Genomic DNA, 12557 nt, shown 5'->3' with positions numbered 1-12557 from the left:
CTCTCTCTCTCTCTCTCTCTCTCTCTCTTTCTCTCTCTCACTGACTGAGATTCCACCCTCTCAACTACAGAGAGCAAAAAGCAACCAGTGCTACTTCTGTACTCTGCTTTCACTGCAATTATCCATGTGTGTGTTCTGTGATGCTAATTGGTGGCATATTAGGTTCCACCTTGTTAGCTTCACAAGCCTTGTGGCTCCAATGCTCCAGAACTGTAGCAGCAAACTTTACACAACAAACAGGTCTCAGCTGATCGGCTACATTTAGGGCGAAGCATTGCTTTAAAGGAGAACTCTGGTGTAAAATGGACTTTTGTTGTAGTTAAACATTATATAAAGTATTAACCTTTGATGAATAGCACACCTCCACTCTCCCACAGCGTTCAGAGATCCAGAAATTTTAACAGTTTGTCCAAACACCCTTCAGACTGGGTGACACAGGGCATAATTTGCCCTGATAAATCACTTTTTTCACTGTTATCCAGACTATCAATGTATCTAGTCTATGTATGTATGTACATATATATATATATATATATATATGTCTGTCATTATCACAACAGTGATGGTGGCGCTCGGAGCTGAAGTTAGCGTTATGAAGTAATTGTGAATGTTATTAACATCAGTTCAGGGCTCCAGTGCTAACATGGTCCCAACATCCAGTAATACAGTAAAAACAGCACAAAGAATGGATTTAAAGCTGTTATTGAAACGCTTTTGAGGAGAATTTGCATGCAGTAAAACCGGTTATAAGCAGTTTATGAACATGTTGGTTGAAATATGACTGGGAGCTTTCATAATGATTAGCTCAGAGTCTGTTTACAGAAAAAGTCATGTCTATCAACACAGAGCCAATCAGCTTGCTGGTAATGCTGCAAGAGCAGAAATACATACAGACATATATTGTCTATGTGCATACACGGATATCAACCACAATCATTTACTTACTTAAATCCAGGTGGAGACTTTTCTTTGCCAAGCAGTGTATGAGTGTATATCTACAGTATCTCGTGATCTGATGTGCAAAACTAAAGAAGAACTACATTTTGTCCGAATCATCACTCTTTCAGAGTCTCAGCAGTCAGTGCTTGTCTTGTTTTGGTGATTCAGAAACGCACATGTTGAATCTGTTTACCTAACGTGCAGATCTGAGCACGAGTCTCAGCTGAAGGATCTTTTGGTGTTTCTCTCTGGTGTAACTCTGCTTCAGACAAAGGCCGAGTGTACTCAGGCTGCGGCGCAGTCCCTTTAAACCGATGACTTCAAACGTCTGGTATTCTCATCCTGCACTGGAGCAGACCAGCGGGCGTCCCGCAGAACGAGCTGCAGCCCACGCCAGGCCATGTAAGGCCGGCCGGCAGGCCCCAAAAATAAATGCGAAACACAATTGGGGCGAGGGAGAAATAGATGGAGGGAGATTCTGGGGGAGAGGGAGAGAGAAATCACGAGGGAATGAAGGAAACACATTAAGCTAAGAGTGGTGATTTAGCTGCATCAACCTTGAAATTATTGATGGAAACAAATATAATCAATTGTAATAATATTCAGAAATGTATAGTGTACTTTTCTTACCAAAACAGAAACCTCAGTCCGTTTTAAATCTTTACAGAAACACTAATATTAATCATAACAATATTACAGTACAATTAATCAATCACATGTTAAAATGCATAAGGAGAAAAAAAACAAAACAAAAAAATGTAGTGTGCTATGTACAGTATGCATACATAAATGACTAGAGTAAACATTTTAAATTAAGAGAGACAGTTAGTTATGAGATTTAATTCATATTTTAGCATCGATAATATGTAATCTACTCTCTGAACTCTCTTAACAGTAGTTTAGTAATTTGCCATGTTCACATTACTAACTAAAACTACTAATAAGTCACTATACTTTATAAATAAAAGAGTGAATCATGGGAGGAAGTTGGGGCCAAAATGGCCAAAATGATGTGTTAAAGTTTCCAGATTAATCAATAAATCCAAACCTCCACCATTAATATTAGTATTCAAGAATCTAAGCAATTCTAAGGTAATTCCAGCTTTCAGTATAAATTTCCTGTAAATGTAAACGGAATCAAATTTAGTGTATATACAGCCACTTAAAATGATACATTTCGAGGAAGATGGATGATCACAAGCCATCAAACCAAGCTGAACTGCTCGATTTTTTACACCAGGAGTGGCAAAAAGATATCCAATAGCAGTGTGTAAGACTGGTGGAGGAGAACATTCCAATATGCATGAAAACTGGAATAAAACCAGGATTATTCCACCAAATGTTAATTTCTAAACTCTGAAAGCTTTGCGCCTTTTTTTTCAGCCATTTCTTATTTTCTGCAAATAATTGCTCTAAATGACAATATTTTTATTTGGAATTTGGTAGAAATTGAAATTGTAGTTGATGCTTACAAAAGTGAGTAACATAATGAACAGCAGTGTATTTTTTGTCTACTTTATATTTATCAAACAGTTGATATGACTAAGCACTACTTCTTCTAGGAAGGTTTAGCTTGTGTTTTTTCTTTTTTTAATACAGGATAAAATGGCCCTGCATCCAATCTACTAGTCTCTTTTCCCATTATATGATACAATTAATCCAGCACAGAATTACTTCATTGCAGTTCTCATCCAGTATAAAGTCACAACTTGCTTTAAAGACAATGGCAACGTGCTCATATGGCCTACAACACTGTGGACAGTCAATCAACCTTTACATAATATGTTACTGAATGCACAAGAGATGGTTGCCCTGGTGGGAACTGGCATAAGTAGACCCAACAAATTCATTATTGGGTCCAATCCCAGTGGAACACCTGGCCTGATACAACTAACTGTTCCTGACTGTGAGGCAGTTTTAAGCAGGAGCTAATGCTCCTCGACTCAGCACACCAACAGGATCCACATGTGAGACCCTCTACCTTATCTAGGGGGTCACAGAGTGTTTCTGTCCGTGTCTGTGCTGCAGACCACAAGGGGATTTATTATGGTCCTCTTGCCACCACTCACTGTCCTGACTGTTTTGATGAAGCCCGTGTGGGCCTCCTGTTTTCCTGTGCAATGAGTGTAATTTCAGCATTTGGCACATTAAAGTAACGGAATCCAGATGGACGATTAACGTGGACCACCAACCCCACCCCACATTACTCCCACCCTTTAAAAAAAGAGAAAAATCTCCCGCTTTGAAATCAGTGGCTGGAAAACTTCAGGGGAATAATTATCTAAAGCTCCATGAGTGACAGCAGCATGAGAGTGTCCATTAAAAGCCTAAATGTACTCTGGTTTAACGTGTAATTTACAGCACTGAGTAAACGAGCGAGAGAGAAACAGAGAGAGGGAGAGAGAGTTTCCTGTTTTCCATCTTGTGCTGATTAGTATTTGGAGTATCTTACTCATTTCCTGAGATCCGAATTATGCTGCGTTCATGTGGTGACGTTCTGGAATTATGGCCAATACAAGAGTTCCAGACTGGAACGTCGCACATGAACACCCTCTCAAGTCTTATTAATACAGTGGAAAACTCAATAATAAATATGATTACCAAGTTACATGACGAGTTAAGATGACCTTAAAACTTTTACAATTGCTTTACAGAACACAGAGTTGTATCCCAATTGTGTACAAAACTCAAGTGCTCAAGTCGCAAAGACCATCAAAACATTAGGATGAAACTGGCTCTCATCAGGAGTATTGGGTAGTATATAATCCTTTATTTTTATCAGTGAAGCCACTATATATATTTTTTATCATTATTTTGTCTTTTTATTCATGTAATTTTCTGTTTTACTTTTTTAATTTTGTTTATTGTATTAATTTTGTCTTTAAGTTTTAAGTTTTTTAAGTTTTCCTTGTTTTACTTTTCCATTTATTTTTCCCTTTAATTTATTTTTTAATTTGATATATTGTATTATTCCTTTTACTTATCTCTTTATTTTATTGCTTTACATTTTAGTCTGTCCACTTATCCTTTTATTTTGAAATACAGTGTATCACAAAAGTGAGTACACCCCTCACATTTCTGCAGATATTTAAGTATATCTTTTCATGGGACAAGATATACAGTGATAAAAAGAAACTTTGATACAATAAAAAGTAGTCTGTGTGCAGTTTATATAACAGTGTAAATTTATTCTTCCCTCAAAATACCTCAATAAACAGCTCTAAATATCTAAACCTCTGGCGACAAAACTGAATACATCCCTAAGAGAATACACCCCTAAATGTCCAAATTGAGCCCTGCTTGTCATTTTCCCTCCAAAATATTATGTGACTCGTTAGTGTTACTAGGTCTCAGGTGTGCATAGGAAGCAGGTGTGTTAAATTTTGTAGTACAGCTCTCACACTCTCTCATACTGGTCACTGAAAGTTCCTACATGGCACCTTATGGCAAAGAACTCTCTGAGGATTTTAAAAGATGTTTTTTTCTGCTACAAGAAGATGGCCAACACCCTGAAACTAAGCTGCAGCACAGTGGCCAAGATCATCCAGGGTTTTAAAAGAGCAGGGTCCACTTAGAACAGACCTTGGTCGTCTAAAGAAGCTGAGTGCAGTGCTCAGGTTCATGTCCAAATGCTGTCTTTAAAAAAGGCGTAGAAGTGCTGTCAGCATTGCTGCAGAGATTGAAGAGGTAAATTAATAATTTGTAAATTAACCCGTAGGATATAATGAATCTCACATCCAACATTTTTCATGTCACTAAGAACCACAAAGCTCTTGAACCTGACTTGCTTGCAACTTTGACTTCTTCAGAAGTGTGCAGCAGGATCTTGTGATCTGCACATGAGTTCAGCATGGCTCTCTCTGGTTCTGCAGGTGCAGTGGGGGCTTCTCTTCCTATTGTTGTTGGTAAAGCTCTCAGGAAGGAACGCCTCATTTCTTTTGGTTTACTTAAGCTTCCCCTCCTTCCTCAGGCTTTTGAACGCTCTCAGTCTTGTCACACACTTCTTAAATTACCGCCTGTTTCCCACGTGCCCACTGGGCCGGGCTGGGAGTGAATGAAACAGTGTCAGGAGGGTGTCTGTGTTGGTGTGGGTGCTGTTATCTCTACCTTCAGCAAGCTTTCACTCACAGGCCTGGATACCTCCTTTCTAGGTCACACAGCCAAACTCTGCTAACTACCAGCTTCAGCTAATTCTAACACCCTCTTGTGGATATAATAGGAACTGCTTGGAACGGTTATGAAGATATACTACAGTGCATTCTAAAAAATATAATTGAAAAGTTACTTTGTTTCAGTAAGTCAGTTCAAAATGTGAAACTCATATATTAAATAGATGTATTACACACAAAGTGACCTATTTTAAGTTTTTATTTATTTTATTGTTGATGATTATGGCTTCCATATGGCTTTTGAAAATTAGAATATTATATAAGACCAATTGACCAAATTACTTTGCACTTAATATAACACAGTAGATCAACACCAGCAGATTACATGATTCTCCAAACCATTACTGATTGGTGTAAACTTCACACTATTCCTCAAGCAGTTTGAACTGTGTTTCTCCACTCTTCCTCCAGACTCACAGGAGGAAGAAGAAGTGTGATTAATTACAATTAATTACAGAGTACTGCTGTGATTAATTTGATAAAGCTTGTTAATCAATTAACACCACAAAATAAGACACAAGGGGCAATTTATCAACAGTAATATTCAGTGTTATAAGTTTTTGTAAAGGTATGTAATGGTATTTTATACAAAACAAGAAAAGTCTTAAGTTAGGTATGGATCTCTGGCAGATCTCTGAAAATATGATATTTTCCTTAAAGATAATATGATACTTTATTATAGCATATGCGTATATACAGCATGTTTTTGTGTTAGGACATCTGTAAAATAAATGAATAAACAATTTAATTTTCTGTTTTACTAAAAGAACATATAGAAGATCCATTATCCAAGAGCTTAACATAAGAGCACATTACTTCTTCCCAATTTTGCCAAAAAGCCTGAGAGAAGAGTGATATCTGGTGGCTGTAAGATATAATTACAGCCTGCAGATCAACACTGAAGCATTATGAACCATCTGTGATTTTACAGCCTTGGACCTGCTGGTCATCCGGAAAAAACTTACCCTATGCTGGTAAGCTCAATAACTAGCTCTTTATCAGCATAGGGGAAGTTTTTTTCTGAATGACCAGCTGGACCTGAACAACAGGTGAAGAACATTTGACAAAAGATATGACGACATGTATATGTGTGGATTACACACATGTAGCTTACTGTGTATAAATAATGAGTGTGGTACGTGTGTTTATGTGAAATGGCTTGTAATAGCTGAATGTTTTAGTTTGGTCATTTGAGGTACGTGGTCTAAAAAGTTTGAGAACCACTGGCTTAGTGTTCTAAGGCTGAGCAGTATTAGCATTAGCTGCTAACTCTAGCACTAGCTCTTTCACTGTTCAGAGGTGAGTATATCGGACTGAAGTCTGCATGTTTACCGTGTTAGATCAAGCTTTGTGAGACAAACCGCTAGCTCATAGCGCCCTGGGTTACAAACGTTCTAATGACGTTTTAATGCAAACCAATATTACATCACAAAAAGTTTACATTTTTATAATGTTCCTAGAACATTATGTCTGTAACAATACAGGCTAACCCTTTTTTTCGTAAGTGTATATGTAAAAGTCATACCTTCCAAGTCTGCCGTTTTGGCCGGGCAACTATCATATTTTACCCCTTTTTCCTGAGTCCTCCCATACTATTATTTTCTCTAATAGTATGTCAAATCGTGCTACCCTAGTAGTAAAAAAACACCTAAAAAGGCCATATTAAAAATATATATATTTCCAGCAGAAGCTTAGGCAGGCTGGATAGGTGGATAGGCTAAATTAGGTAAAGTAAAAAAAGTAAAAGTCATATATAAGCTACTTGATTAAAAACTGTTTTGTACAGTTTTATGGTACAGATTTCTCTTTACATTTTTTAACATTCAAGCTGGCTATTAAATGCTCCCAGTAAAAAACCTTTAGGAACTATCATGAAAAACATAAAACAATACAAACAAAAAGTAGGTCAACGCATGCGCAGTGCCTTAAAGAAGCACATATCGATGGGTAGCATAACTCGACAGAACACCGGTTCAAGGATAAAGTGTCGCCTTTCTGGAGAAACAGCCAATCAGCTTTATGGTTTTGCGGCGCAGGGAGGAGAGTCAGAGTGCTAGAGGCGAAGCCCCTCCCCCTCACTGCGAGTTTTGTCAGCAGGCTGCAGTTAGCTGATGTTAAAATAAATCTGGATATACGGCGATTTTTCTAAAAGAATGATAATTTACTTTATTAAGTGCCTTTGAAGCAGAGAAAGCTCTAGAATATGCAGAACAGTGGGAATATGCAGGAACAGGGTTGAGAAACACTGCTCTAATGTGATTTCTGTTCACTTGTAGTTTACAGTAACACCACTAGTAAGACCACAAATCAACCGGTTATATTGTCAGGTGTGTTTCAAATTTGTGCTCCATGTTTCCCCTTTTGACTTTGAGCACCTGCCTCTCTAAAGGTCTCTGCACGGCCCTGCTTCTGAAAGCTTTACAAAACGTTGTAAAACGTTGTTAAAATGTCAGTTAGCTGGGTAAGACCTGAACTTAGTGCTCTAAAGGCCAGTCAGTATAAGAAAAGTCTCTGCTACAGTGGGACTCTCAGATACACTCTCTCCAGGAAACATAACCCAGCTCAAGGTTAGTTCACTGGCTTATCTCTGCTGACATGAATTCTTTTATAGCTGTTGAGAACGTGTGAGGCTGAAGCTTATCAGAGCTGTTGTTGTTGTGTGCGTACTAATAGGAGATGGCGGACTCTCAGTACAGAAGATTTTCCAATGTTTCTATCTATACGGTTAACAGATCAGGATAAGGTCAGGCCGAGACGTCAGAAGGGCATCACTTACCTTGAACTGCAGGCGATTGTAAAGATTTAACGCGTGAAAATGTGATAGTAAAAGCCTGTGTGTTCAAAATGATAAGGTTACAGTTATATGAAACGCCAAAAGGCCCAAAAAACGCCTGGACCAGACGCCTTTTATCGAAAAGAACGGCGTAAAATATTAGACTAATAAAAGGCATGAGCACCAGCGTGAATGTCTGAAGAAGGTATATTGTAATTTGTAATTAAAAAACTGAAGAGCTCTGGTTCAGGAGCTCGGATCTGCAGTGAATTGCTTTAGACTGAGTCTCTCTGTAAGAGCATTGGCTGAACAGAGTTTAAATGTATTGGCTTTCAAAACTGGAAGGTGGAGCTCATTATCTTATTATTAAACGCCGCTTTTTACGCCGCTTTTTACGGCGTCAAGAGAGACACTAAAACGGCGCTTTTTACGCCGTCTCATTGCACTGAGACGGCGCTCTGTACGGCGCGTCAAAACGCCGTGGGAAACAGATAGATAGATAGATAGATAGATAGATAGATAGATAGATAGATACTTTATTGATCCCCGGGGGGAAATTCTTGAAAAAAACGGCGTCTTCTGTGCTTTTAGCGGCGTTTTTAACGGCGTCATGAAATCAAACGGCGTATATTACGGCATCTTGAAATCATACGGCGTATATTATGGCGTAAAACCCACACAGAACGGCGTATTTTACGCCGTTCTTTTTGATAAAAGGCGTCCGGTCCAGGCGTTTTTTGGGCCTTTTGGTGTTTCATACAGTTACAGTGTGTTTTTGCCTTGAATGCATGTAAACGTAATGAGGTTATATGGAAGATTAAATCAGGCCATTGCTATCAGTCCATTCATTATGAAATGTTCATAACTGAAGACCAATAAATAGGCCTTTATTAAGAAAGATTGTAATGTCACTGCAATGTCACTTTGTCATTTAATGTTTTACATCTCTTTAGTGTTTTAAAATGAACGTTTACATAATGTTAGTGTACATCTAGCTGGGAATGTTACATGAGAAGCGGTCCAATAACATTGTGATGCAAACCATTAATATATCACACATTTTTAGAACGTTCCTGGAACATTATTTCTGTAATGTTACAGGCTAACCTTCCAAAAATGTTGCTAAACGTTTTTCTAACATTGTTCTAACGTTCTCTGTTAGCTGGGACAGTTTAATTGCAGTTCTATGCCTCGAGCCCTTGTCTGACATTAGGCACGATGCAAACTGGTTCATGTTTATCTGTTTCAGATGAAAAATAAAACATGCATTTGCGCGTGCATTTGCACATCTGTGTCAGCAAAGGGTTTTACATAAAGTTGTTCCATTTATTACTTGTTGGAACGAGTTGGGGTTATGAAGTGGTGATCGTCCAGCATCCTGACCTTGTTAATGCTGTTTTATCTGAATCAGTATGGTAAATAGGAGATGTGTGGCTGTGGTTTCCAGCAGAGTCAGCTGTGTTTGTGTTAAGAAGGTCAGATGAAGAGCTGAGGGTCTTCTCTGTTTACCACAGGTGTCGGACCAGGGGGCCAAGGACCAAGGGGCCTAGCACACGGGCTGGATGTTCCTCAACACGCTTGTCTTCAATCGTTCATCAGTACTTTATAAATAATAAAAATCTCTATATGTAAAACTATTTTATTGGCATATTAATCATAAAGTAGGGCTGTGCCATATACTAGTAATGTATACATGATAAAAACATCTATATTATATAATATAATAGCAGTATTCTCTCTTGAAAGCAGCAGTTTATCTAATCGGTATTTACTGTTAAGCTTTCGGAGTATTTTTGTATACGTTTTTATGTTTGCATTTATATACATTATATAATATATAATATATATATATATATATATATATATATATATATATATATATATATATATATATATATATATATATATTTGTTTATGTCAGTGGTCTGAAATGCCTCTGCAGCCAGCATAAAAACGACGGGTGATTATTGAATGGAAGTTCAGTTCAGTTTACTGAACCGATACTTCATATTTGTTCGTTGATGAATCAATGAATCAAAAGTCAGATTCAACCTTTCATTGAACCACAAAGAGATGTGGGCCCTGAGTACTATATGAACCCTCTAACAATTTATTTTCTTTCTTTCCGATAAATTAAAGGCAAAATATATAATAAAATGAAAATAAAGAGATAAAAATAAAAATTAATAGATATATGAAGCAGATGACCATCAGTAAATGTTGCATTTAATTTGGAAATCAAAAGATCAAAGTCCCTTGAGGTCTAGTGTGAATTTTCCACAATCAGTGATAAGACATGTAATCTGCTGGTGTTGGTCCACTGTGTTTTATTATCAAGTCCAAAGTCATTGCAGTGTTTCCCGGAAAATCTTACAGCACTTCATGCTTCCCTCTGCTGACAACTTTTATGGAGATGAGGATTTCATTTTCCAGCAGGACTTGGCACACTGCCCACACTGCCAAAAGTACCAATTGGTCTTATATAATATTTAAATTTTCTGATACACTGATTTTTGGGGTTTTGTTGGCTGTAAGCCATAATTATCAACAATAATAGAAATAAATGCTTAAATAAATCAATCTGTGTTTAATACATCTATATAATACATGAGCTGAGGATGGTAACTGATGAGAGCCAGTTTTATGATCAACACTTGAGAATACTTTTAAAGTTATTGAAACGTTTTGAGTTGACTGTTTTTTTTTGTCTTTACCTAGTTACCCTCCTGTTATGTTATGGGTCAAACTGATCCGTTTTAAAGTTTGAAGATATAGGAAAAAATAGTTAAACGTATTAAAAGTATTCTGCTTGCCTTATTTAGTGTAATCAACATATGATATGAAAATGGTTCATCTCACATATGTATGTTATGTGTAACGTTATGTTTCAATGTTATGTAAAACTATTGAATATTGAAAAAGTTTAATCATTTTTTTAAAGAAAAAGAGTGAATTATTGTTAGGTAAGGAACACCATTGCACTAAATATTAATAGAATAATTAGTAATTCAGTTAGTAATTAAATATTTACACTGCGTGTTGGGATTTTTTTGGTTTCCGACATCTTTTGGATAATTAAACAGCAATGGTAACACTATTACTGTTCCTGACAAATGAACGTAACAGGAGGTTTAAGGAGTTCTTGACATAATAATTAATAATAATAAAAAATCCAGAATTTAACGTGTATGTATTAAACATAAACACTGACTATTGTTGCTGCTGAACAGGTGAATCGATTCGACTGGTATATTTAAAAAAAGAACCGATTCTTTTAGGAGTCGGACACTGGGCATGGCTGAATCATAATCGTTAGGCTGGTGCTTCACACGAACGCGTCGCGCGGACGTCGGCGGAGAGCGAGCGGCTCCTCGGCGAGAGAGACGTAGCTGGAGACTCCAGACTGCGGCCTGAGGAGCTCTGGTGTCTAATAATCCTCCACAGCGCTTTGGTAAGTTCATTTATATCATTTTATACGGATTTCGCTGTTTCAGAGGCGCTGCCGAGCTGCCGGAGGCTGCGAGTCACTGATCTCAGCGCAGTGTGAATTAGCCACGTGTTTATTCTGAGTTTATATGAGTTTATTAATCTCTCTCTCTGTGTATATTATTAATATAGGAGCTGGATGCTCCTATTGATATTTTAGGGCTTCAGGTGAAGCTGCTGCTGCTGCTGCTGCTGCTGCTGTTGTTGCTGCTGTTGTTGCTGGTGGCTGTGGAGGCGTGTTGGAGGCTCAGTACTGCTGTTTTAGATTATGGATAGATATAAACTCTGCTATAGGCATGTTATAAAATATAGGTCACACTAAGAAAAGCTGTATATATGTTTGTTTTAAACATAGACAGAAGATTTATCTGCTGAAAACACATTTTTCCCCAACAATCCTGCTCTTATTTATATATAAAACCTGTTGAGTCAATATGATAACTACAAGAAATGGAGATATATTGCTATTTATAGATATAGTTTCAGTAAAATGAAATTGTTGTTTTATTCTATAAACTACAGACAGCATTTCTCCCAAATTCCAAATAATAATATTGTCATTAAAATATTTTTTTTTGCAGAAGGATAATGAGAAATGGCTGAAATAACAAAAAATATGCAGAGCTTTCAGAAATCAAACAAAGAAAAAAAATAGTTTGGAGGAGTTTTTTAATCACAGTTAATGCATCTTGGCTTGTTCTCCTCCACCAGTCTTACACGCTGCTTTTGAATAACTTTATGCCACTCCTGGTGCAAAAATTCAAGCAGTTCAGCTTGGTTTTATGGCTTGTGAACATTCATCTTCCTCTTTATTATATTTCATAGGTTTAATTTGGTAAAATCAAAGAAACTCATCATTTTTAAGTGGTCTCTAGTTTTTTTCCAGAGCTGTGTATATATCTGTATATATATAAAAGTAATACAGACACATAACTTAACACATAAATTCGGGTTTCTGAGGATGGTAACTGATGAGAGCCAGTTTCATCGTATTGTTTTTGATGTTTTTTGCGGCTGCACTTAAGGATACTTTCAAAATGTATATCTTTCGAATTGTTATGATTATTATATGAATTATTATGTTGGTTATATGATTATTTTGATTATTCCTGATTTCCAGAATTCTGTGATCTTCTTCTTCTTAAAATAATGTTAATAATATACAATTAATTGAGAGTGTTTATAGATTA

General features: G+C 37.0%; 1 protein-coding gene across 2 annotated transcripts in view; it reads left to right on the top strand.

Annotated features, from left to right (window-relative positions):
* The first annotated feature begins 11177 nt into the window (after nucleotides 1-11177).
* pip5k1ba (phosphatidylinositol-4-phosphate 5-kinase, type I, beta a) overlaps nucleotides 11178-12557 on the top strand; it is a 28643-nt gene continuing 27263 nt past the window's right edge. For both annotated transcript variants that reach the window (XM_022681210.2, XM_015607296.3), the window contains exon 1: nucleotides 11178-11332. The gene's annotated coding sequence lies outside the window, so the exon portion shown is untranslated. The remainder of the gene's footprint in view (nucleotides 11333-12557) is intronic.

The sequence above is a fragment of the Astyanax mexicanus genome, chromosome 20 (assembly GCF_023375975.1).
Source record: "Astyanax mexicanus isolate ESR-SI-001 chromosome 20, AstMex3_surface, whole genome shotgun sequence".
Lineage (NCBI taxonomy): Eukaryota > Metazoa > Chordata > Actinopteri > Characiformes > Acestrorhamphidae > Astyanax > Astyanax mexicanus.
The sequence above is the reverse complement of the archived record's forward strand: the minus strand, read 5'-3'. Positions and strand labels throughout refer to the sequence as shown.